At 37.3% G+C, this 26,363-nt stretch overlaps 1 long non-coding RNA gene across 1 annotated transcript in view; it reads right to left on the minus strand.

The window, feature by feature from the left end:
* Window positions 1-5,030: 5,030 nt before the first annotated feature.
* The window catches only part of LOC143017702 (uncharacterized), a 63,730-nt gene continuing 42,397 nt past the window's right edge, over window positions 5,031-26,363 (minus strand). Inside the window, exon 9 of the long non-coding RNA XR_012965691.1 lies at window positions 5,031-5,487. This is a non-coding gene — a long non-coding RNA (uncharacterized LOC143017702). The remainder of the gene's footprint in view (window positions 5,488-26,363) is intronic.

The following is a 26,363-nucleotide window of genomic DNA, read 5'->3' on the forward strand; positions in this document are numbered from 1 at the left end:
TTTTCCAACACTCTCTGTGTTTTCTCCCAGTGATAACACAGTTCTTTAATTTCTGCAGTGGAAATGCTTCCCTTACTACTTTCCTCCTCTGAAGAAGAAAGTTCTTCAACCACTTCTTCTTGCTGCTCCCTGTGCAGTTCTTGGAGTTCTTCAGTTGTCAGCTCATTTCTATGGTCTTTGACCAACTCCTCCACATCATCACTGTCTACATCCAATCCCATGGACTTCCCCAGGGATACAATATCATCCACCACTACAGGCTCTGTATGAAAGCTTTCAAAGTCTCTGGCTGCCACAGAGTCTTGCCACAGATTCTTCCAGGCAGAGTTCAGTGTCCTGAAAGAAACTTCCCCCCAGGCTTTGTCTATTATCCTCAAACAATGAAGGATATTGAAATGGTTCTTCCAAAAGTCCCTGAGGGTTAGTTCTGTGTCAGAGGTCACTTCAAAGCACCTTTGAAAAAATGCTTTTGTGTAAAGCTTTTTGAAGTTTGAAATGACCTGCTGATCCATGGGCTGGATTAGAGGGCAAAAACCTCACTTGGATGAAGCTGTATTCACCCACCAGATCTTCCTCCAAGCCTGGAGGGTGAGCAGGAGCATTGTCCATTACCAGAAGGGCCTTGAGTGGTAAATGTTTCTGCTCTAGATATTTTTTCACACTCGGGGCAAACACTTCATATCCACTCAGTGAAGAACTGCCTTGTTACCCAAGCCTTACTATTAGCCCTCCAAATTACTATGAGTTTACTTTTTATAACATTATTTTTCTTGAACACTCTTGGGTTTTCCGAGTGGTAGACAAGCAAAGGTTTAATTTTGAGGTCCCCACTAGCATTAGCACACAACAAGAGTGTAAGCCTGTCTTTCATAGTCTTGTGTCCTGGCAATGATTTCTCCTCTTTTGTGATGTAGGTCCTCTTAGGCTTCTTCTTCCAGAAGAGGCCAGTTTCATCACAATTAAAAACTTGGTGAAGAGTAAATCCCTCCCTCTCTACAAAGTTTTTAAATTCCCCAACAAACTTTTCAGCAGCATCTTTGTTTGCACTGGCAGCCTCCCCACACCTAACAACACTGTGAATGCCACTTCATTTCTTAAATCGATCAAACCACCCCCTACTTGCTTTAAATTCATCACTTTGTGCAATGGTTCTAGAGCTGTCTCTCTTAAGGTCATCATGCAACCGCTTTGCTTTTTCACAAATTATTGTTTCAGAAATGCTGTCACCAGCAAGTTGTTTTTCGTTAATCCAAACTAGTTGTTCCCCATAGTCCTTATCTTTGTCTTAAGTACAATGCTCATATTAATGTTGAATGTTCTAACTCTATTAAAGCCATAGCTTACGTAACAAAGTACGTTAACAAAGGAAGTGACCGTATACTTTTCACTAAGACAGAAGATAATGAGCCCGTTAACGAGATAAAAAAAATTATTTAGAGATGCAAGATTCGTTAATGCTAATGAGGCAACATGGAAAATATTCCAATTCAACATTCACAGTAGTTACCCAGCAGTTTGCAATTTAGATTTGCATTTAGAGGGAGAAAATTATGTTTTCTTTGAAGCTTCAACCTCCCAAGAGGCCATAGTCAAGAAGGCATCTAAAGATACTCAGTTAACAGCATTTTTCAAGTTATGTCAACATAACAAATTTGCAGCCTCATTAAGCTATCATGAAATCCCTAATTATTTTGTGTACAACAAAACTACGTGTAAGTGGGATGAGAGAAAAGGAAGTACATGTGTTCTAGGGAGAATAAGGGCTGTCAATAATAAAACAGTTGAACTGTTCTATATGAGGATGTTACTAACCCATACAAAGGGTCCAAAATCTTATGAGGACTTAAGAATTGTTGAAGGGGTATTATATGAGACAAATAGAGAAGCAGTGAAAGCTATGGGCCTCCTAAAAGATGAAGATACGTGGAAGAAAACAATACAGGTAAACGTCGACTTACGATGGCATTAGGTTTCGATAGAGCCATCGTAAGACGATCTCATCGTAAGTCGATCCCCACTCTGTTCCGTGGTCACTGTACCTAGCGTACCTGTATATTAACCACCAGAGATACTGAATATAGCCTATTAAACATGTACAGTAGTTTATTTAATTATTTTAATCCTTTTTACCATATTCAAACACTATAATATGTATTTTCAGTACGGGACTTAAATCTCGCGGGCAGCAGCCAATGCCAGCCGTACGACGTGACGTAATAATACTCGCATCATAAAATATAGTCACCGCTTATATCGATCGTTCTCTCTTTCACCCGCGAATTTTGAAAACCACAGAGAATGGGATTTAGGGCACATTTGAGAGAATGTAAAAACACAGGGGCGACTACAATAAATATAATCAAGACGCCGATATGGCAACGTCGCGAATCCACTTGCTCCTCATGACGCCTACGTGTGCGGCACCGTATGGAAGGGGTTAAATTATCATATCGTCATCGTCGTCGTCGTCATCGTAAAGTCGAACAATCGTAAGTCGCGGCCATCGTAAGTCGACGTTTACCTGTACTAGGAATAATAGATTACACTAATGACCGCAGACAACTAAGAACAACCTATGCGAGTATGTTAGTGTTCTCAGATTTAGAAGACCAAAAACAGATATGGGAAGAAACAAAGGATTTATTCTCAAGTGATTTTCTGTTTAAAAGTGGAGAGAAAGACTATAACAATGAGATCTACCTCGATGCCCTCGACGATATCCAAGAACAAGTTTACAATTGTGGGGGAGGAAATATAGTGCAATATGGATTACCCTCTTCAAGAGACAGAGTTAAAACAACTAATATTATAAGGAGAGAAAGAGCTTACAACACAAAACAACTATACGAAGATGTAGAGGAATTAAAACCTATGTTAAACAGAGAACAAAAAATATGCTATGAGAAAATCTTAAAGAGTGTAGATAATGGAAATAAACGTGCCCAGAAAGCTTTCTTCATTAATGCTCCAGGGGGTACAGGAAAGTCCTTCTTACTTAATCTTCTTCTGGATACAGTTCGTTCAAGAGGCCAGATAGCCTTAGCCGTTGCCTCATCAGGAATAGCAGCTACTGTCCTACATGGTGGAAGAACAGCACATAACATGTTTAAGATACCTCTAATGGAACACAATGAGGTTAAAACATGTAGCATTAAACACAATTCTGAGCTAGCACGTTTACTGTTAATGACATCATTAATAGTTTGGGACGAAGCTGTAATGGCAAATAAAAACACTATATCTGCTCTAGATATAACGTTAAGAGATTTAACGAAGTTAGATGATGTATTTATGGGTGGAATTACCTTTGTCTGTGCTGGAGACTTTAAGACAGATATTACCCGTTGTTAGGGCTGGGGGAAAAAATGATGAACTAAACTGCTGTCTAAAGGCAAGTAATTTCTGGCACTACTTTGAACAGCTAGAGTTGACAAAAAAATGTAAGACTGAAAAACAGCGATGAAGAAAATATAAAGTTCGCAAAAGATCTACTTGACGTTGGAATAGGAAAATATAGTGAATGTAATATCAATGAAGGGTTTGGAGTAAGAGTTAACAGTAGATTAGACTTAGTTGATAAGGTCTATGAAGGGTTTAAAGACAATTTCTTGAACGTTTCTTACTTCGAAAATAGAGCAATTATATCCCCAACAAATGACGATGTGGATTCAATTGATAATTTCGTGTATGAAAAATTAAAAGAGAAGGAAGTACTCTATAGGAGCCAAGATACAGCATCTCACGATGGAGAAGGAATGGAAATACAAACATCAGTATTCAATTCTATGAATAATCCCTCCATACCCTTACATGAGTTAAAGTTAAAAGTAGGAGCAGTGGTAATGGTTATGAGGAATATTTGTCCCCCTAAAATCTGCAATGGAACTAGGGTAATGATCACGAACCTAAAGAAGAACGTTATAGTGGGGAAGATATTAATAGGGGCTTATAAGGGTGTACAAGTAATTCTGCCTAGAGTAACACTAGAAGCATCAGATACTCCAGTTAACTTCAAGAGACATCAATTTCCGGTGAAACTGTGTTACGCAATGACTATAAATAAATCCCAAGGACAGACCTTTGAGAGGTGTGGATTACTATTAGATGGAGCGCAGTGCTTCGCTCACGGTCAGTTGTACGTTGCCTGTTCTAGGGTAACCAGCTACGATTCACTCTTCGTACTTACTGGGTATGAGAAGTTAGTGGATTCTTACGAACCTAAAACTGCAAGAAACTGTGTTTACGAAGAGCTTTTCATTGACTCAGATGAAGGTAAACCTTCTTATATCAAGCCACAAGAATTAACTTTCAACAATACCTTTGATGAGGATCAGCAAATAGGGGAAGAAGAACCTGATCAATCCATCGTGTGCATTCCAAGATCAATTTTCAGTAAGACAGAAGAAGAAGCCGTAGCCATGATTATGCCTGAAGAAATTTACACAGTGGATTATTCTAAAGACCTTTCACTGAGGGACATCGAAGAAAAGTTAGAAAACGTTGAAGACATAGAAGAAATGCTATATGAGAACACAGAGCAATTAGGAGAGGTAAAGAATGAAATGTCAAACATGCTAGAAGAACAAGGAGACCTCAAGAACAAGGTTGATGAGATGTCAGCAAAATTAGATAACACCTTACAGTCAATGTCAAAATTCAGAGAGGAAATAATGCAGGCAATAATGAAGATTTATAGTAGCAGTGAAGAAGATGAAGAGACCCCTCCAAGAAAGAGAAGGAAGATTTGAATTTCCACTTATGTGTTTAATGTATTTTTCATGTACAAAATCGTAGGTCTAAATAAAATTATGGAATTTATAATTACTCTTTTATTTTCCCATTTTGGTACATTAAAACTGCCCTTAGGGCAGGGCGCGAAGCTACGCCGTAGGCCAAGCACACCTGGCGAAGCCAGGTCCGGGTGCTTGTATATGCATATAGATATATATACATATACACTATATATATATATGTATATATGCATATATATATACATATTATATATATATACATATATATATATATACACTCACTCTCCGAGTTACGACCTAGATCGGTTCCGACCAACCGGTCGTAAGTCGAAACGGTCGTAACTCGGACCGTATACATTCGAGGTGTATACTCAAGGACATATGATGCAGAGCGTAAATCCAGCTCAAATGTCTCGTTTGTGGCCTCATTGTAGAACATTCTCAGTGCAAAATATCCAATACTCTTTGATTGTTATACTAAATAATAAATTAATAATAATAAATTAATAGGATAGGGTAAAGAAAGAAAATATATTACACAGGATTCTTATTAGAGACCAAAAATACAAATTAACACAAAGATACAAAATATAGAAAATAGGCATGTAAAAAAAAAAAAATAAAATAAAATCCACTTTTTGGTTGCACATCATCTACACTTTCTTCGTGCGTACGGTCGAGGGAAAGATCAGGCAGTAGGTCTGGTGAGGCATCATGGGGGATCCGTTGGTATCCGCTGGTTGAGGCATAATTAATAAAAAGAGGTTGAAGTAATAAAGGCTTAATAACATTTAAAATAATTCCCTCAAATGTACATGAAAACAAGTACAATATTCGCTTCTATGCACTGGGCTCAATCGTCGCCTCCCATGCGAAAACGTTTGGTCTCTCTTCATAAGAAAAGAACGATAATCATAGCATAACGTTATTTCATCAAATAAATATTTTATGCATGGAATAGTACAGTGAGATATATTGTCTTATTGAATATAAGATATTATACTTCAGAACTCGAGGAATATCATAGACTTGGGTTAAAGTTATTTGTATCCATGTTCGTACACTACAGCTTTCGACTTTCGACCAATAGAGAACTCGAACCAGAATGAAAAGTACGAATGCAAGACTACTGTAAACCGACTCTCTGTCTTGGCTTTCGGGGAAGCATGTATCACCGATCTGGCAAAACTGCTCTTTCTGACCATTCCCACCTGCCCTGATTATCGGTGGGAACTGGGAATCGAAATACGGTATAATATAAATTCCAGTAAATTTATGGTATATGGTAGACATCGTATGGTAGATGGTAGACACACACTAAATTATGGTAGAAATACCATAATTATGGCAGACAGCGCAACCTTGGTGAGATGCTGTGCTGCCGTAACTGTCATACGGGATGCTGGACGCCACGTGCAAACGTACAGTAAACCAGTAAACTCATAATATGTGCATGTAGGTATCTGCTGAATGTGGTCGTAAGTACGGGTGGACGTAAGTCGCACAGGTCGTAACTCGGATAGTGAGTGTACATATATATATATATATATATATACATATATATGTATACATATATATATATGTGTATATATATATTATGTGTATATATTATATGTGTACAGGTAGTCGTCAACTTACGACCTATGCGACTTACGACTGATCGACTTTACGACCACGAGATGGTGCAATAATATCTAACATTTAATAGAGTAATAGAATTGCAATGTTATGCCTGGCAGTGCAGTACATTACTCCGCACGCTGCGAGACGCGAGTACGATAGTTTTCGCAGGCTGCCGGCAGCGTCAGCATCCCAGCCAGCTAAATATTCTTTCATTTTGTTTGTTTTAAGTAAAATGTTTCCTAATTTTGCATTGCATTTTGTATTTTTGTATGTTTTGCAATTAATAAGATATAACAAACTTTTTATGCCTAGGCTAGTTTGTTGTCGATAACAAAATGTTCGGTACAGTACTTAAACGAAAAGAATGTGTTTTGTTGAAATAAAAAAAATCCTAATTTTGCCTTACATTTTGTATTTTTATGTTTTGCAATTAATAAAATAAATGTAACAGTATTTTTTTATGCCTAGTCTGTTGTCGATGACAAAATGTTCGGCACAGCATTTTGTATTTTTATGTTTTGCGATTAATAAAATGTAACAGTAAACTTTGTTTATGCCTAGTCTGTTGTCGATAACAATATTTTCGGTACAGTACGTAAACGAAAAGAATGTGTTTCGAAATAGCTTTTTCCTAATTTTGCTTTACAATGATTTTAATGTAACCAACAAAAAAGGATTTGTAGGTCAAAGATGACAGGACTTTATTCAGTATGCGTAGGCCTAGGCTACGTTTCCTAACGAAAATGATAAAAAGTTAATGAATATTAAACAACGTAGCTCAAAGATAAGATTTCATTCAGTATGCATACGTTTCCTAAAGAAAGTCTGATGGTAAAATAATACAAAGGTTAACCCATTCAACTCCGATGACAAGATGTCTTGTCATTTGGTCAAATAAAACAAAAAATCATAAAACACCAAAATGTTTGATCAAACACCAGAAAAATAGGACGTCAATCCTCGCTTCGCTCGCAGCGAAGCGAGGACTGACGTCATATTTTTCTGGTGTTTGATCAAACATTTTGGTGTTTTATGATTTTTTGTTTTATTTGACCAAATGACAAGACATCTTGTCATCGGAGTTGAATGAGTTAACAAATACAGTATTAAATATCATAGGTCAAAGATGATAGGATTTTATTCAATATGCTTAGCCCTAGGCTACGTTTCCCAAAGAAAATCAGATGAAACTATAAAAAGGTTAAAAATACCATACAACATAATTCAAAGATGCTAAGATTATTTCAGTATGCTAAATATACAACATAATATATATATATATATATTTAAATATATATATATATATGTATATATATATATATATATATATATATATATATATATTATATAAAGGGTAATATATACTGTATATATATATATATATATATATATATAGACCGACTTGCGTCCAGATCGACTTACGACCTGTCTGTCGGAACCGAACTCGGTCGTAAGTCGACGACTACCTGTATATATATATTATATGTGTGTATATATATATATATATTATGTGTATATATATATATGTATTTACCTAGTTGTATTTACCTAGTTGTATTTTACGGGAAGGGGAGCTATGCTCGTGGGGTCCCGTCTTCATATCTCATTTTATCTAAACTATTTTTAAATTCATGTATTGTTTTTGCACACACCACTTTCTCATCTAACTTGTTCCAACTGTCTATTGCTCTGTGAGGAAAGCTGTTCTTTTTAAAATCTCTTCTATAGCTGTCTTTTTTTATTTTCTTTCCGTTTCCTCTTGTATTTCTGTCATCCCATTTTATCAGATTCTCTCTATCAGTAATTTCTATGCCTTTCATGATTCTGTAAATAGCTATCAAATCTCCTCTCTCTCTTCTTTGCTCTAGTGTCTGTAGTTTAAGTTTTTGTAGTCTCTCTTCATATGATAGTTTTGAGAGTGTTGGTGCCAGTTTTGTAATTGCTCTTTGTATTCTTTCAAGTTTTTTTATACATTTTTTTGTACTTGGTGACCATATCGTTGCTGCATATTCCAATCTTGGTCTTATCAGGGTGATTAGGATTTTCCTCACCATTTCTTCATCCAGGTATGTAAATGCCACTTTGATTGTTCTTATTAAATTATAAGTTTCTCCAAAAATCTTATTTATATGTTTCTCAGGTGACATATTATTCATAACAATGACTCCCAGGTCCTTCTCATTTTCTACTTTTTTTATTCCTTCTTTTCCCAAATTGTATGATCCTGTTATTCTGTTTTTGCTTTTTCCAAATTCCATTATACTACACTTTTTTGTATTGAACTCCATCTCCCACTTCCTACTCCATTCTTGTACTTTATTTAGATCTCTCTGTAGTGATTCACAATCTTCTTCAGTTTTCACTCTTTTCAGTAATTTTGCATCATCTGCAAAGAAGCTCATATAGCTTTCAATTCCTTCATCCATATCATTAATATATATAGCAAACATTATTGGGGCCAGAACTGTTCCCTGCGGGACACCGCTTATTACTTCATTCCATTTTGAGTGCTGATCTCTTATCACTACTCTCATTTTTCTTTCTTGCAAAAAGTCTTCCATCCAATTTAGCAATTTACCTTGTATTCCTCCTTCATATTCTAATTTCTTAAGCAACTTCTTATGTGGTACTTTGTCAAAAGCTTTTTTTAGGTCTAGAAATGCACAATCAGCCCATCCATCTCTTTCTTGTATTATATCTATTAGCCTTGAATAGAAACATATTAAATTGGTGACGCATGATCGTCCTTGTCTGAATCCAAATTGCCTTGGATTTAGTACGTTGTTTTTTTCCAAGTATTTTACCCATCTACTTTTGATAATTCTTTCACATATTTTTGCTATTGTACTTGTTAGAGAGACTGGTCTATAGTTGGTAGGTTCTTCTTTATTTCCTCCTTTATATATAGGTACTATATTTGCTTTTTTCCAATCTTCTGGAACTTTTCCTTCTTTTAAGGAACTGCTTATTATGCTATGTATTTTGTCTGCCAGTTCATTCCTGCATTCTTTCAGAATCCAGTTTGCTATTTCATCTGGCCCATGCGATTTTCTGACATCAAAATTACCCAAGTGTGTCAATATTTCATTCTTTGTTACTTCTATTTCTTCCATAGGGGGGACTTTTTCCTTCCACTCAATCTCTTCAGGTTGTATATTTTCCCTTGTAAACACTGATTTAAAATGTTTGTTCATAATTTCTGCCATTTCCATTTCCTCAGTGTATTCAACTCCTCCTTGTCTTAATTTCTCTAAGTCTTGTTTGTTTTTCAGTTTATTGTTTACAAATCTGTAGAATAGTTTTGGTTGATCTTTACACTTTTCTATAACATCTTTTTCATATTTTCTTTTTTCCTCTCTGCACTTTTGTACATATTCATTTCTATAACCAGTATATATTTTCCATTTTTCAGGTCTTCTGTCTTTTTTCCATCTGGTCCAGGCTTTGTCTCTTTTGTCCTTTAACTCCCTACAACTTTTGTTGTACCAGCATTTTACATATTCTTTTTCTTGTTTTTGTCTTGGGACATACTTTTCCACTCCTTTTTTGTAAATTTTTGTCAAAATATTCCATTTCTCTTCCACTGTTGTTTCTTCTTTGTATATTTCTTCCCAGTTTTCTTGTTGGAAGAATTCTCTTATTTTATCAAAGTTTGTTTTTTCATACATCATTCTTCCTTTTCTATATTGTTCATTTCTTTTCATATATTTTTCTTCATTAAGTTCCAGTTCAATCAATATGTGGTCACTTTTACCTATTGGTGTTTTATATTCAATCTTGTCCACTATTCTAGGTTCAGATGTAATTATTAAGTCTAGCCTCGATGGTTCTTCTTCATTTCTATACCTAGTGTTCTCTTGTATCCATTGTGTCATTGAATGGTCAGTAATCATCTCAAGTAGAGCATTTCCCCATGAGTCATCACCACTCTTTACTGTCATTTCTTCCCAGCAGATTTCTTTGCAATTAAAGTCGCCCATCATAACTATTCTTCCTCCGTCTTCCATTATTTTAGTTAATGCTATCTTTGTGTCCTCTAACATACTTTTATGTTCACTCTCCTCCCATGAGGCTGTTTTCGGAGGCACATAATTGATCACAAATTTTCTGCTCTTCTTATCTTGGTCTTCCACTTCTATCATAATCATCTCTACTGTATTCTTTCCATATATGACACCTTTCACGTTTATATCCTTCTTAGTCAGGAACATAACTCCACCCCCTTGTTTTTTCTCTCTGTTTCTAATCCAATAATTGTATGTATCATGTCCTACACTGTTGGGTGGTAGTGGGCCTTTTAATTTTGTTTCTACAATTCCCATTATGTCCGGTTCTTTTTCTTTCAAATAATCATTCAGTTCATTCAATCCTGTTATCAATCCATCTATATCTGTGTAAGACACTCTTAGTTTTCTGCCACTTCCATTGTATTCTCTGTTTCCCTTATGTTTTTCTTTAGTATGTCGAACTGCTTTATTTTCATGTTCACTACTCTCCAATAGAATCTCTCTTTCTCTGACTCCGTTCTTTCCTCGTTTTTTGCCTTAGCTTCAATTCTTTTCTGCTTTTCTGCCTCTCTTTCCTCCTTATTCATTTCTCTTTTTATCCATACCTTTTTATATTGATCATTTGTTGCTAGTTTCCCTGTCTTGGATAGAATTTTCTCTGCCGTTGTTTGTGACCTGAATTTAATCTTAATTGGTCTGGTCTTATCTGTACTATATTTTCCGAGTCTGAATTTTTCCTCAATTTCCTTTATAATTTCTGGTTCATCTTCCTGGACTAATTTTAATAAACTGCTTACTCTTTCATTTTCCTCCTTGATTCTTGCGGTTCTATCTGGGTTATGTTTCTCTTCCATTCCTAATATAATTATACATTTCTTTTTGTCAGCTAATTCTCTTACTATATTCTCCTTCTGTCTCATCACTTTAATAACTGAGTCTTCATTATGTTCTTTCAATTGCTGTTTGACTATGTCAGTGAATGAAACCTTATTCCCTTCTTGAGTTATTCTCCAATTTTTAGCTTCTGTAGCTATTTTCTCTCTGTTTTCATTACTATTCTTCTTCAATTTCTCATTCTCCTCCTTTACATTTCCTAACTGTCTTTTTAGGTCCTCTATTTCTTCAGTTAAGTTTCTGTTAGCCTTCTCTAGTTGTTCCAACCTTTCAATTCTCTGGAAAATGGAGTCTACGTTACCTAACTTACGCTCCAAGTCCTCGATCACCTTATCAACTCTCTCCTCTAGTCTTATCAGTCGGGGGGCGGGGGTTGTGTCCCCCCCACCCTCTTTAAATCCCTGGAACATATTCTCGTCACTTTCTTCTGTATTGCTCCTCTCTATACTTCTAATCTTTACATTTTTATTAGACATGTCATCCTCACTCAGTCTTTTGTTTACCTTCCGCTTGTCTGGCTGGGCCAAGTCTACTCCCTCCTCATTTCCTTCCATTTCCCTCAGTAATCCCTCCCCTTTTCCTCTTTCCCTACTTTCCCACTACTCCACGAGCAATTTCCCCCCCACCCTGCAAAAACACTAGGCACTTCTCTTTGCGTTGGGTTCCACAGACTTCAGTTTTCTTCAGAACGTCATCCAAGCCGTCCATTCGCTGAAGTGTATTTACCTAGTTGTATTTACCTAGTTGTATTTTACGGGAAGGGGAGCTATGCTCGTGGGGTCCCGTCTTCATATCTCATTTTATCTAAACTATTTTTAAATTCATGTATTGTTTTTGCACACACCACTTTCTCATCTAACTTGTTCCAACTGTCTATTGCTCTGTGAGGAAAGCTGTTCTTTTTAAAATCTCTTCTATAGCTGTCTTTTTTTATTTTCTTTCCGTTTCCTCTTGTATTTCTGTCATCCCATTTTATCAGATTCTCTCTATCAAAATTTCTATGCCTTTCATGATTCTGTAAATAGCTATCAAATCTCCTCTCTCTCTTCTTTGCTCTAGTGTCTGTAGTTTAAGTTTTTGTAGTCTCTCTTCATATGATAGTTTTGAGAGTGTTGGTGCCAGTTTTGTAATTGCTCTTTGTATTCTTTCAAGTTTTTTTATACATTTTTTTGTACTTGGTGACCATATCGTTGCTGCATATTCCAATCTTGGTCTTATCAGGGTGATTAGGATTTTCCTCACCATTTCTTCATCCAGGTATGTAAATGCCACTTTGATTGTTCTTATTAAATTATAAGTTTCTCCAAAAATCTTATTTATATGTTTCTCAGGTGACATATTATTCATAACAATGACTCCCAGGTCCTTCTCATTTTCTACTTTTTTTATTCCTTCTTTTCCCAAATTGTATGATCCTGTTATTCTGTTTTTGCTTTTTCCAAATTCCATTATACTACACTTTTTTGTATTGAACTCCATCTCCCACTTCCTACTCCATTCTTGTACTTTATTTAGATCTCTCTGTAGTGATTCACAATCTTCTTCAGTTTTCACTCTTTTCAGTAATTTTGCATCATCTGCAAAGAAGCTCATATAGCTTTCAATTCCTTCATCCATATCATTAATATATATAGCAAACATTATTGGGGCCAGAACTGTTCCCTGCGGGACACCGCTTATTACTTCATTCCATTTTGAGTGCTGATCTCTTATCACTACTCTCATTTTTCTTTCTTGCAAAAAGTCTTCCATCCAATTTAGCAATTTACCTTGTATTCCTCCTTCATATTCTAATTTCTTAAGCAACTTCTTATGTGGTACTTTGTCAAAAGCTTTTTTTAGGTCTAGAAATGCACAATCAGCCCATCCATCTCTTTCTTGTATTATATCTATTAGCCTTGAATAGAAACATATTAAATTGGTGACGCATGATCGTCCTTGTCTGAATCCAAATTGCCTTGGATTTAGTACGTTGTTTTTTTCCAAGTATTTTACCCATCTACTTTTGATAATTCTTTCACATATTTTTGCTATTGTACTTGTTAGAGAGACTGGTCTATAGTTGGTAGGTTCTTCTTTATTTCCTCCTTTATATATAGGTACTATATTTGCTTTTTTCCAATCTTCTGGAACTTTTCCTTCTTTTAAGGAACTGCTTATTATGCTATGTATTTTGTCTGCCAGTTCATTCCTGCATTCTTTCAGAATCCAGTTTGCTATTTCATCTGGCCCATGCGATTTTCTGACATCAAAATTACCCAAGTGTGTCAATATTTCATTCTTTGTTACTTCTATTTCTTCCATAGGGGGGACTTTTTCCTTCCACTCAATCTCTTCAGGTTGTATATTTTCCCTTGTAAACACTGATTTAAAATGTTTGTTCATAATTTCTGCCATTTCCATTTCCTCAGTGTATTCAACTCCTCCTTGTCTTAATTTCTCTAAGTCTTGTTTGTTTTTCAGTTTATTGTTTACAAATCTGTAGAATAGTTTTGGTTGATCTTTACACTTTTCTATAACATCTTTTTCATATTTTCTTTTTTCCTCTCTGCACTTTTGTACATATTCATTTCTATAACCAGTATATATTTTCCATTTTTCAGGTCTTCTGTCTTTTTTCCATCTGTTCCAGGCTTTGTCTCTTTTGTCCTTTAACTCCCTACAACTTTTGTTGTACCAGCATTTTACATATTCTTTTTCTTGTTTTTGTCTTGGGACATACTTTTCCACTCCTTTTTTGTAAATTTTTGTCAAAATATTCCATTTCTCTTCCACTGTTGTTTCTTCTTTGTATATTTCTTCCCAGTTTTCTTGTTGGAAGAATTCTCTTATTTTATCAAAGTTTGTTTTTTCATACATCATTCTTCCTTTTCTATATTGTTCATTTCTTTTCATATATTTTTCTTCATTAAGTTCCAGTTCAATCAATATGTGGTCACTTTTACCTATTGGTGTTTTATATTCAATCTTGTCCACTATTCTAGGTTCAGATGTAATTATTAAGTCTAGCCTCGATGGTTCTTCTTCATTTCTATACCTAGTGTTCTCTTGTATCCATTGTGTCATTGAATGGTCAGTAATCATCTCAAGTAGAGCATTTCCCCATGAGTCATCACCACTCTTTACTGTCATTTCTTCCCAGCAGATTTCTTTGCAATTAAAGTCGCCCATCATAACTATTCTTCCTCCGTCTTCCATTATTTTAGTTAATGCTATCTTTGTGTCCTCTAACATACTTTTATGTTCACTCTCCTCCCATGAGGCTGTTTTCGGAGGCACATAATTGATCACAAATTTTCTGCTCTTCTTATCTCGGTCTTCCACTTCTATCATAATCATCTCTACTGTATTCTTTCCATATATGACACCTTTCACGTTTATATCCTTCTTAGTCAGGAACATAACTCCACCCCCTTGTTTTTTCTCTCTGTTTCTAATCCAATAATTGTATGTATCATGTCCTACACTGTTGGGTGGTAGTGGGCCTTTTAATTTTGTTTCTACAATTCCCATTATGTCCGGTTCTTTTTCTTTCAAATAATCATTCAGTTCATTCAATCCTGTTATCAATCCATCTATATTTGTGTAAGACACTCTTAGTTTTCTGCCACTTCCATTGTATTCTCTGTTTCCCTTATGTTTTTCTTTAGTATGTCGAACTGCTTTATTTTCATGTTCACTACTCTCCAATAGAATCTCTCTTTCTCTGACTCCGTTCTGTTCTCGTTTTTTGCCTTAGCTTCAATTCTTTTCTGCTTTTCTGCCTCTCTTTCCTCCTTATTCATTTCTCTTTTTATCCATACCTTTTTATATTGATCATTTGTTGCTAGTTTCCCTGTCTTGGATAGAATTTTCTCTGCTGTTGTTTGTGACCTGAATTTAATCTTAATTGGTCTGGTCTTATCTGTACTATATTTTCCGAGTCTGAATTTTTCCTCAATTTCCTTTATAATTTCTGGTTCATCTTCCTGGACTAATTTTAATAAACTGCTTACTCTTTCATTTTCCTCCTTGATTCTTGCAGTTCTATCTGGGTTATGTTTCTCTTCCATTCCTAATATAATTATACATTTCTTTTTGTCAGCTAATTCTCTTACTATATTCTCCTTCTGTCTCATCACTTTAATAACTGAGTCTTCATTATGTTCTTTCAATTGCTGTTTGACTATGTCAGTGAATGAAACCTTATTCCCTTCTTGAGTTATTCTCCAATTTTTAGCTTCTGTAGCTATTTTCTCTCTGTTTTCATTACTATTCTTCTTCAATTTCTCATTCTCCTCCTTTACATTTCCTAACTGTCTTTTTAGGTCCTCTATTTCTTCAGTTAAGTTTCTGTTAGCCTTCTCTAGTTGTTCCAACCTTTCAATTCTCTGGAAAATGGAGTCTACGTTACCTAACTTACGCTCCAAGTCCTCGATCACCTTATCAACTCTCTCCTCTAGTCTTATCAGTCGGGGGGCGGGGGTTGTGTCCCCCCCACCCTCTTTAAATCCCTGGAACATATTCTCGTCACTTTCTTCTGTATTGCTCCTCTCTATACTTCTAATCTTTACATTTTTATTAGACATGTCATCCTCACTCAGTCTTTTGTTTACCTTCCGCTTGTCTGGCTGGGCCAAGTCTACTCCCTCCTCATTTCCTTCCATTTCCCTCAGTAATCCCTCCCCTTTTCCTCTTTCCCTACTTTCCCACTACTCCACGAGCAATTTCCCCCCCACCCTGCAAAAACACTAGGCACTTCTCTTTGCGTTGGGTTCCACAGACTTCAGTTTTCTTCAGAACGTCATCCAAGCCAGACATTCGCTTAATTGTGTGTGTCTGTGTGTGTGTGTATATATATAATATATATATATATATATCATATATGTGTGTATATATATATATTTATCATATATATATATATATATATTATATCATATATATATGTGTATATATATATATATATATATATTTACCTAGTTGTATTATATGGGAATGGAACTATGCTCGTGGTGACCCGTCTTTGTATCTTTCAGCATCAAGTTTATTCTTAAAATCGTGAATAGTATATGCACACACTGTTTTTTCATCTAAGTTATTCCATATATCCAGCATTCTGTGTGGAAAGCTATTCTTTTTCCTATCTCTTCTACAGTTGTCCTTTTTTGAGTTTCTTTTCATGACCTCTTGTTTTTCCACTGTCATTTTTTAGTAAATCTTTTCTGTCTAGGATTTCCATTACTTTCATGATTCTATATATAGTCAGTAGATCACCTCTTTCTCTTCTTTGCTCTAGTGTTGGTAGTTCTAGCTTCGATAATCTTTGTATGTTAATTTGGAAAGAGCTGGTGCCAACTTTGTTGTTGCTCTCTGTATTCTTTCTAGTTTCCTTATATTCTTTTTAGTACTGGGTGTCCATAATGTCGCTGCATATTCCAGTTTTGGTCTAATCCAGGGGTTCCCAAAGTGGTCAATATTGACCCCCAGGGGTCGATGAGACCATCCAAGGGGTCGGCAAATAGCTAAGGGGTCAAAAGGGGGTCAGTAGATTGCTAGGGGGTCGATGAAACCATCCAAGGGGTTGAAAGGGGATCAGTAGATTACTATGGGCTCCAAAGGCAGTCTTTAAAATTAAATGGTTAGCATGAAATGACCCTGTTCTCTTCCCGTACTGAAAGATTGAGAATAATCAACCAACCAATATCTAAACTTAAAGAAAACCATGTCAGTTTACTCTGAGTCAAACATTCTCCCCATTCTGTGCATGTAGGGAGAATCTCACATACACACAACCACATCGTGAATGAACATCAAGATGACAAGCTTGTGTAATATTATTGGCTTGAATATTACTTATAGTAATATAATAAAGAATACATATAAATATTTACACTAAAACACTTATGTTTATATGTGAAAGTGTCTGTATCATTATTGGAATGCCGTCGCCTTGATAAATGTTGTCATTTAGCCCTTTTATAATGGATCAAAATTATAACACTATTGATAATTAAAATTATAATAATAACAACAATAAAAATAATAATAGTAATAATAACAATATTAATAAGGATAATAACAACTATAACAATAATATTATTAGCATTAATAACAATAACATCAATAATAATAATAAACTGACATAATTCGTGAATTAATAGTTTCGGGGTCTATAGAAATTCTTAAACTTCACTAGGGGGTTGATGAGATGAAAATTTTGGGAACCCCTGGTCTAATCAATGTGACTAATATTTTTCTTTATCATGGACGTGTGGTCGTGAGTGTGCGTGGCTCCTGTAAATCTAGGGATTTTTTGCGCGGGGGGGAGTGCCAAAGGAGGGGATAGGTTTCTAGTGACTTTTGAATGGTTAATCTAACCATGGCTCTCAATTGCGGTGTCTAGCTGAGCCAGTGGCAGCCACAATTAAGAAAACAAATTTGAAATTTGTATGGAGAAAACGACATGCCAGTGGGCCGAGGCCGAGCGTGCATGTAAGTTGGAGAAAACGACATGCCAGTGGGCCGAGGCCGAGCGTGCATGTAAGTTGGAGAAAACGACATGCCAGTGGGCCGAGGCCGAGCGTGCATGTAAGTTGAACAAAGGTGCCAGTATCGGAGAGGGTCATAAACCATCTACCCCTCCCCCTCCGCCTCCCCCCAACCGCACCTCTCAAACCGAGTAAAAGGCTATGGTCGGATTGACTCCTCCTCCTCCTCCCTGCGCTCTCCTCACCCAGTCTCCCCCTCCCTGCTCCTCACCACCGCGAGCAATACGGTGTATATGGTACTAGATCTGTATGCCTCGTCCAAGATAATTCTAGCTTTCATGACGTCAGCCGTATTATAACCTAACGTACGTACTTTATTCGAACATATAACATCACGATGAAGGGTAAAGTTGGCATCATTTTGGCCCTCCAGGTTCTAGTGATTTTCATCAACTTTTCGGGTTGGTTGAGAAGTGCAGAGGTTCCAAAATACGATCATAAGGTTAAAGATCGGATTGAGAACTATTTGACTTGTGATGGCTGTTGCAAACACTTTGGATTTGGCCGATGGATTATATACAAACACCTACTATCGCCCTCTTCCATTGCCAAGCGCAGCAACAAGGTCAGGGTCGGAACGCATTCGTGTACTTCCGCGGTAAGCAACATCAAACCCGGAAGCAACAGTGTTATAATAGCAATATGCTTGCTATTATCTGGTGACATTCATCAATGCCCTGGCCCCGTGAGCAGAAAGAGCAAGTCTAGACTCCCATGTATGTGTTGTGAAGTGGGCGTGAGATCCAACAGTAAAGCTCTGTCCTGCGTCCAATGTGACAGATGGACCCACATTCGTTGTTGTGATTTCCCTGCTGACCGTTATGAGGAGCTACAGTTAAATGGTGAGGACACTTTGTTTATTTGTCCCAGTTGCTGTTTGTCTACACTGCCAGGTGTAGTGGATGACACTCCTGGAACAGACCCAGATTATACACACGCCACAGTACCTCAGACTGAGTCCGTTAAACAATCTCAGTCCGCAGAGATGGATGCCAAGCTGTCCTGTTTGTTGAGCAAGGGCCTACAAATTGTTCACTTGAACGTTTGCAGCCTGACGTCAAAATTGGACGAGGTACGAGAGATTGCCTGGAGGACGACCCCTGCAGTATTTTGCTTCACCGAGACCAAGCTGGACGATACAATAGCGGATCCGGAGGTAGAGATCAACAACTACACCATCGTGAGGAGAGATCGTAACCGGTTTGGAGGCGGCGTGGCTGTCTACATACGCAACGACATCGCGTTTGATCAACGGACGGACATGATCAGTGAGTTAGAGGCTTTGTGGATAAACATTCTCTTGCCAAAATCTAAGCCTATCCTCGTAGGTGCCTGCTATAGACCACTCTGGCAACATGACTTCTATAGTAAGCTTGAGGATGTTGTGTTCCAATGCCACAGACTTTCTGAACAAAGAAGTGATTATAACTGGTGACTTGAATACTCATGTAGAATCAACCTCGAATACTCTGCATAATGCTCTAAAGTCATTCTGTTCAATGAATGATCTGAAACAAATTATCACAGAACCCACCAGAGTATGTGCCACTGCTAACTCTATTATTGATCTTATTTTGGTATCAGATGTTCAGAAAATATGTTCTAGTGGAGTAATTGATATTGGTTTGAGTGACCATAGAGCGACGTATTGTATCAGGAAGGTTTCCAAACAACAAATCAATCAGCATAAAACCATAAAAGTTCGTTCTCTTAAGCATTACAGCAAGGAATTGTTCTGCGAAAGGTTGTCCGCGGTTAACTGGTTTTCAGTTGTCAATTGTACAGATGTTGATCAAGCTTGGAATAATTTTAAAGCACTGTTCTTGGGGGTATTAGACAGTATAGCTCCAGCAAAATCCATCAGAATAAAACAACGTTCTGAGCCGTGGTTTTCTGGTGACATCTTGAAAATTATCAACAGGAGAGATAAGGCTTAAAGTATAAGAAAACAAAAGATCAATCGGTTTTTGCTATGTATAAGAAGATACGGAACGAGGTTCAGGTTATGGTAGACAGAGCTAAGGTAGGATATTACAAAGATTCTCTCCAAACCAATAAAAACAATCCCAAAAAACTATGGCAAACAATCAAACTGTTAGGTTCTTCCAAAAATCCAAAATCCAAAAGTAGTAACATTGGTCTTAATGTTAATGGGATCGTTACTTTCAACAAAGTAGCAGTGGCTCAAAAATTTAACTCCTTTTTCACCACCATTGCTACCACCCTCGTAAATAATTTACCAGTACCTTCAGGTCTTTTTGGCCAAGAACACATTAATAATTATTATTTGAATCAGGGTGTATCCCATGACACCTTTGCTCTGTCTACGGTTGCTAAGGTAGATGTGTATAAAATGTTGAAGACTGTTAACAGGTCTAAGGCTACCAGACTAGATAATATTCCAGCCAAATTTGTGAATGACTCAGCTGAGCAGATTGCTCCCTGTATCACTCACATAATCAATACTTCGATTCAACAGGGCAAAGTTCCCAAAGATTTTAAATTAGCAAAAGTTATTCCTTTGTACAAGAAGGGTAGCAAAACCGAATACGGTAACTATAGGCCAGTCTCAGTGCTCGGTATTATATCGAGGGTCTTGGAAAGAGTTGTTTATAACCAGGTTTATGAATACATTCAAAGCAATAACTTGTTCTATGATTTCAAATCAGGCTTTAGAAAATCATATTCTACTGATACATGTTTGATCAATTTGACTGATTATATCAAAGGTGAAATTGACAGAGGTAATTACTGTGGAATGGTTATGCTAGATCTCCAGAAAGCCTTTGATAATGTAAATCATGATATTCTATTATTCAAACTACAAGCGCTAGGTTTCAAATCAGATGTTGTTAATTGGATGAGGTCTTATCTAACAGGTCGAGAACAGATTGTGAATGTAAATGGTACAACATCAAAAGCAGCAAAAATAACATGTGGTGTCCCACAGGGTAGAATTTTAGGTCCGCTGTTGTTTCTTTTGTATGTGAACAACATGAAAGCTGCTGTGAACTGTAAACTGCTGTTGTATGCTGATGATTCAGCCTTAATAGTTTCTGGCAAAGATGTAAATAGGATTGAGACGTTACTCAGTGAAGAGTTATTGAATGTCAGCAAGTGGTTGTTGGATAACAAATTGTCTCTACATCTAGGTAAAACAGAATCTATTCTCTTTGGCTCCAATCAAAAACTCAATAATGCTCCCAACTTCAATATCCAATGTAATGATACTAGTATCCAACCTAGGTCTGTTGTTAAATATCTTGGAACAGAAATTGATCAATATGTGTCGGGAGAAGTTATGGCACAAAAAATAATTAAAAGGGTCAGCTTCAGAACAAAATTTTTGGCAAGAATACAAAAATACCTAGATGAAGAGACAATGAAGTTACTATCTTCAGCCCTGGTACAGTGCCATATTGACTATGCTTGTTCTTCCTGGTATAGCAACCTATCTAAAAAATCTAAGAGTAATCTTCAAATATGTCAAAACAAACTAATCAGGACTGTTTTGAAACTTCATCCACGTACTCATCTAGATTATACACATTTTAAACTGTTAAATTGGTTACCTGTTGAGAAACGTGTTGTTCAGTTAAAGCTTAATCATGTTCACCAAATTGTATACGACTCTTGTCCCAGTTATTTGTCAGACACGTTTACACTTGTTAGAAATGCTCGTTCCCTAAGAACTCATTCTAGTAGGTCATCTGTCATTGTACCTAGGTTTAATAGTTCGTTAGGGAAAAGTACTTTCAAATACACTGGTGCTATTGCTTGGAACACTTTACCGACCGACATTCAATCAATTGTATCTAAAAATAGTTTTAAAAAATCAGTTAAATGTTATCTTTTAGACACTGTTCTCTCTGAAGAAAATAGTTTATATGTTTAATTTACACTTCTTATAATCCTAATTTACACTTCTTATAACCTAGCTTTTACTATGATAATCCTTTCCTAGTTGTAATATGAGGACCACAGTGGAAATAAGTCTTTTGACTTTCTGTGCCATCCTCGGATGTACAATTATGTGTACTATGTATAATATTGAGTTTTATATGTATTGTACCTATTGTATGTATGATTGTATCCGAATAAATTCAAATCAAATCAAATCAAATCAGGTATTGAAATGCCACTTTCATTTGAATACGTGGATGAAGAAATTATAAAAAAAATATTAGTCACATTGATTAGACCAATACTGGAATATGTATATATGTGTGTATATATATATATATATATATATATATATATATATTTATATATATATATATATATATATATATATATATATATATATATATATATATGTGTGTGTGTGTGTATATATTTATGTATGTATTTATTACATTTCCCAGTCTGGGGTATTGGCTGCTTGTTATTGTGGCAAAGTAGCATGCAGCTGATACTTTAGGGTCTATATGGGGCGTCCCTATGGACCAGAGCCACACATCATTTTTTCTATGATAGAGGAAAACTCTGTTCATAGAGAAATGATGATACTTTTATACAGTACTACGACTGTCCCTCCATTATGCTGTCCCCCAAGCCCTTGTTGCTGTCCTGTACCATTTCTCTGAATATTCATTTTCTGTTTTCACTGACCCTGTGGTGGGGGAAGAGAATGCTACCACCAAGTCTTTCCACTTGAGTCGTAAAAGGCGACAAAAAACGGGACTGGGGATGGGATTAGGAGTCCTACTATCTGTAGCCCCAAAAGGGGACATTCTGAAAAAGAAAAGAAAAGGCATAAGAGGGTCCAGGAGTTTTCCAACCAGTACCCTAAGGTTTGGGTCTTTTAATGTGCGTGGATGTGGTACAGATGCGAGTAAAAGGGAAGAGATAGGCAGTATGTTTGTGAAAAGAAAGATGGATGTACTGGCTTTGAGTGAAACTAAAATGAAAGGAAAGGGCAACTGTGAGTTTGGGAGTGTAGCTGGGAGGTACTCAGGAGTGAAGAGGGGACGAGGGAGAGAACGGGTGGCTATACTAGTAAGTAAAGAGATAAGTAAGTGGGTAGTGCAGTGGAAGGTGTCATCAAGGTTGATGTGGATAAAGGTGAAGCTGGGAAAGGAGATGTGGGTTTTTGTAAGTGTGTATGGACCTGGTATTGAGAAGAGCATAGAGGAAAGGGAGGCTTTTTTGGTAGATATAAATGACTGCATAGAGGGATTAGGGAGAAATGTCAATGTAGTTGTATTGGGAGACCTTAATGCTAGGATAGGAAATGAACCAATAGACGGAGTGATTGGGAAGTATGGAGTTCCAGGTAAAATTGTAGTGGAGAAATGATGGTGGAGATGTGTCTAGAAAGAGAGTTGATGATAGCAAATATAGTGTTTAAGAAGAAAGTCAAGCATAAGGACACATGGGAGAGGGTGGTGGATGGAAGGGTGGCAGATAGAGCATTAATGGACTATATAGTGGTGATCAGAAGTATGGTAGGAAGAGTTAAGGATGTACATGTTCTAACGGGAGACAGTGGGGGAATATCAGATCATTTTCTGGTGGAAGGTAAATTGAGAGTGGAGAATAGGTGGAGAAAGAGGAAAAGGTAAGAAGGTAGGGAGGTACTTAGAGTGAACTCCTTAAATGAGGAAAAAAAGGAGAGCGAGTTTAAGAAACTGAAAGAGGAGTGGGAAGGAGTAAAGGATAGAGTAGAACTAGAAGTGGAGGAGGAATGGGGATGGTTCATGGAGGGAGTCATAAGATGTGCAAAGATGGTGTGTGGAACAAGGAGGGCGGGAGGAAAAAGAAGGAAGGGTAGTGAGTGGTGGGATGAGAAGCAAAGAAATGTGTAGAGAAGAAGCAGGCATTCATAGACTGGCTGCAATTTAGGACAAGGGAATCCTATGAGAGGTACAAAGTAAAGAGAAGGGAAGATAAGCATAAGATAAAGGAAGCAAAGAGGAGACCAGGTGTGAAATGGGGAAAGAGTATGACAGAAAATTTTGAAAGTAATAAAAAGATGTTTTGGAAGGAAACTAAAAGAGAAAAAGGAGGCGAATCAAGTAGAGAAGAAAAGGTAAAAGGTGCAGATGGAGAGATGATAATAAAAGAGAGCGCAGTGAGAAGGTGGGCAGAGTATTTTACGGACTTGCTAAATGTGGAGGAAGATAAGGAGGGAAAGGTAGTTGCAGTGGGAAGCGCTAAGAAAATGAGAGTGATGAGTGTGGAAAATGGAGTAGAAATAGGGAAGGATGAAGTGAAAGCAGCTGTTAAGGTGATGAGAGCAGGTAAGGCACCTGGTCTGGATGGATGCCATGCAGAATGTCTGAAGAAAGGAGGTGCAGTGATGGTGGACTGGGTGGTGAGGTTGTTTAATGTTTGTTTGAGAGAGGGTAGAGTGCCAGAGGACTGGACGAGTGCATGTATAGTTCCGCTTTACAAGGGAAAGGGGGACAAGTGTGAGTGTAGTAGTTTCAGAGGAATCAGCTTGTTGAGTGTAGTTGGGAAGGCTTATGGGAGGGTCTTGATTGAAAGGATTAGGAGAGGAACAGAGGGAGTAATTGGTGAGGAACAGTGTGGGTTTAGGACAGGTAGGGGTTGTGTAGATCAGATCTTTGTGGTAAGACAGATATGTGAGAAAGCTATAGGAAAAGGTAAGGATGTTTTTTGGGCTTTTATGGATCTGGAAAAGGGTTATGACAGGGTAGACAGGATGGTACTGTGGGAGGTACTGCAGATATATGAGATAGGAGGAAAGCTGTTAAGAGCAGTCAAGAGTTTTTACGAGAGTAGTAGAGCTTGTGTTAGGATTAGAAATGGAGAGAGTGAATGGTCTGAGGTAAAGGTGGGACTTCATCAGGGATGTGTTATGTTGCCCTGGCTGTTTAATCTTTACATGGATGGGGTGGTGCGAGAGGTGAATGCAAGGGTAGTGGGTCAGGGGTTGGAGATGATTAAAGAAAATGGAGAAAAGTGGGAGGTAAGCCAGTTGTTGCTTGCTGACGACACTGCGCTTGTAGAAGGATCAGAGAAGGTATTGAGGAAGTTGGTGACAGAGTTTGAGAAGGTGTGTGAAAGAAGAAAGCTAAAGATAAATGTGGGTAAAAGTAAGGTGATGAGATGTACAAGGAGTGAGAGTGATAGCAGGCTGGAAATGAGCATTAAGGGTGAAAGACTGGAGGAAGTGGATAGTTTTAGATACTTGGGAGCGAATGTGGCAGGAAAGGGAGGAGTGGGGGTGGAGGTAGAATGTAGATTGAGAGAAGAGAGTAAATGCCTTGGTGGACTGAAAAGTGTAATGAGAAATAGACATCTGGGAATGGATGCTAAGAGGAGGTTATATGAAGGAGTGATTGTGCCAACAGCATTGTACGGGGCAGGAACATGGACATGAGAGAGGAAGAGAGAAGGAGTTTGAATGTGTTTGAGATGAGGTGTCTGAGAAGTATGATGGGGGTTACTAGGCTAGATAGAGTGAGAAATCAGGAGGTGAGGAGGAGAACAGGGGTGGAAAGGGAGCTGGGAGATAGGGTTGATGAAAGGGTATTAGGATGGTTTGGACACATGGAAAGAGTGAAGAAAGATTAGAAAAAGAAGTGTGGAAGGCAGAGGTGGAAGGAGTGAATATGAGGGGGCGTCCTAGGATGAGATGGATGGATGGGGTGAAAGGGGCATTACTAAAGAGAGGTATGTCTGTGGAGGAAGGATGGGAGAGGACAGAAGATAGGGGTGAGTGGAGAGGGGTTGTGTATAGATGATGCTGTGATGCATGAGGGAGAGTGGGTGGGGGATGGGGGATGAGAAAGTATGTATGAGGAAAAACAAAACAAAAAATTGACGCAGCCCAAAGGGATTTCTCTCCGTCTTCTCCTTTTCTGCATGAGGGGAAGGAGAGGGGGGTCGCCGAATTTATGAAGCAGCCTTGCTGTGGATGTGCTGTCTTGCGACACTGTTTCTGACCCAGGGCAGTGGACAGGATGCAGGGATGACCCATCATCCAGGAGGTGCCAAGATAAAGAGGGAGGAGGGTGGAATATATAGGAAATGGAATGGGTGGGAGTGGTTTCTATGCCTTTTTCTTTTTGGCTACCCCCCATGAAGGGGGAAAAAGCCTTTGGTATATGTATGTATATATGTATGTATATATGTATGTATATATATATGTTGATAAGAACACGGGTACGTGTGTTCACTTCCAAGTGGTCTACTTTGCATATTATATATATATATATATATATATATATATACATATATATATATGTATATATGTGAATTTACCTAGTAGTATTTTGCAGGAAGGGGAGCTATGCTCATGGTGTACCGTCTTCATATCTCATTTTATCTAGACTTTTTAAATTCATGTATTGTTTTTGCACACAACACTTTATCATCTAACTTGTTCCAAATGTCTATTACTCTGTCGGGAAAGCTGTTCTTTTTCAGATCTCTTCTATAATTGTCTTTCTTGATTCTCTTTCCATGTCCTCTTGTATTTCTACTATCCCATTTTATTAGATCGTCTATATCAATAGTTTCTATGGCTTTCATGATTGTATAGTTATCAAATCTCCTCTCTTCTTTTCTCTAATGTCTGTAGCTCACGTTTT

This window comes from Oratosquilla oratoria, chromosome 33 (assembly GCF_046742065.1).
Source record: "Oratosquilla oratoria isolate Oo_2021 chromosome 33, ASM4674206v1, whole genome shotgun sequence".
NCBI lineage: Eukaryota > Metazoa > Arthropoda > Malacostraca > Stomatopoda > Squillidae > Oratosquilla > Oratosquilla oratoria.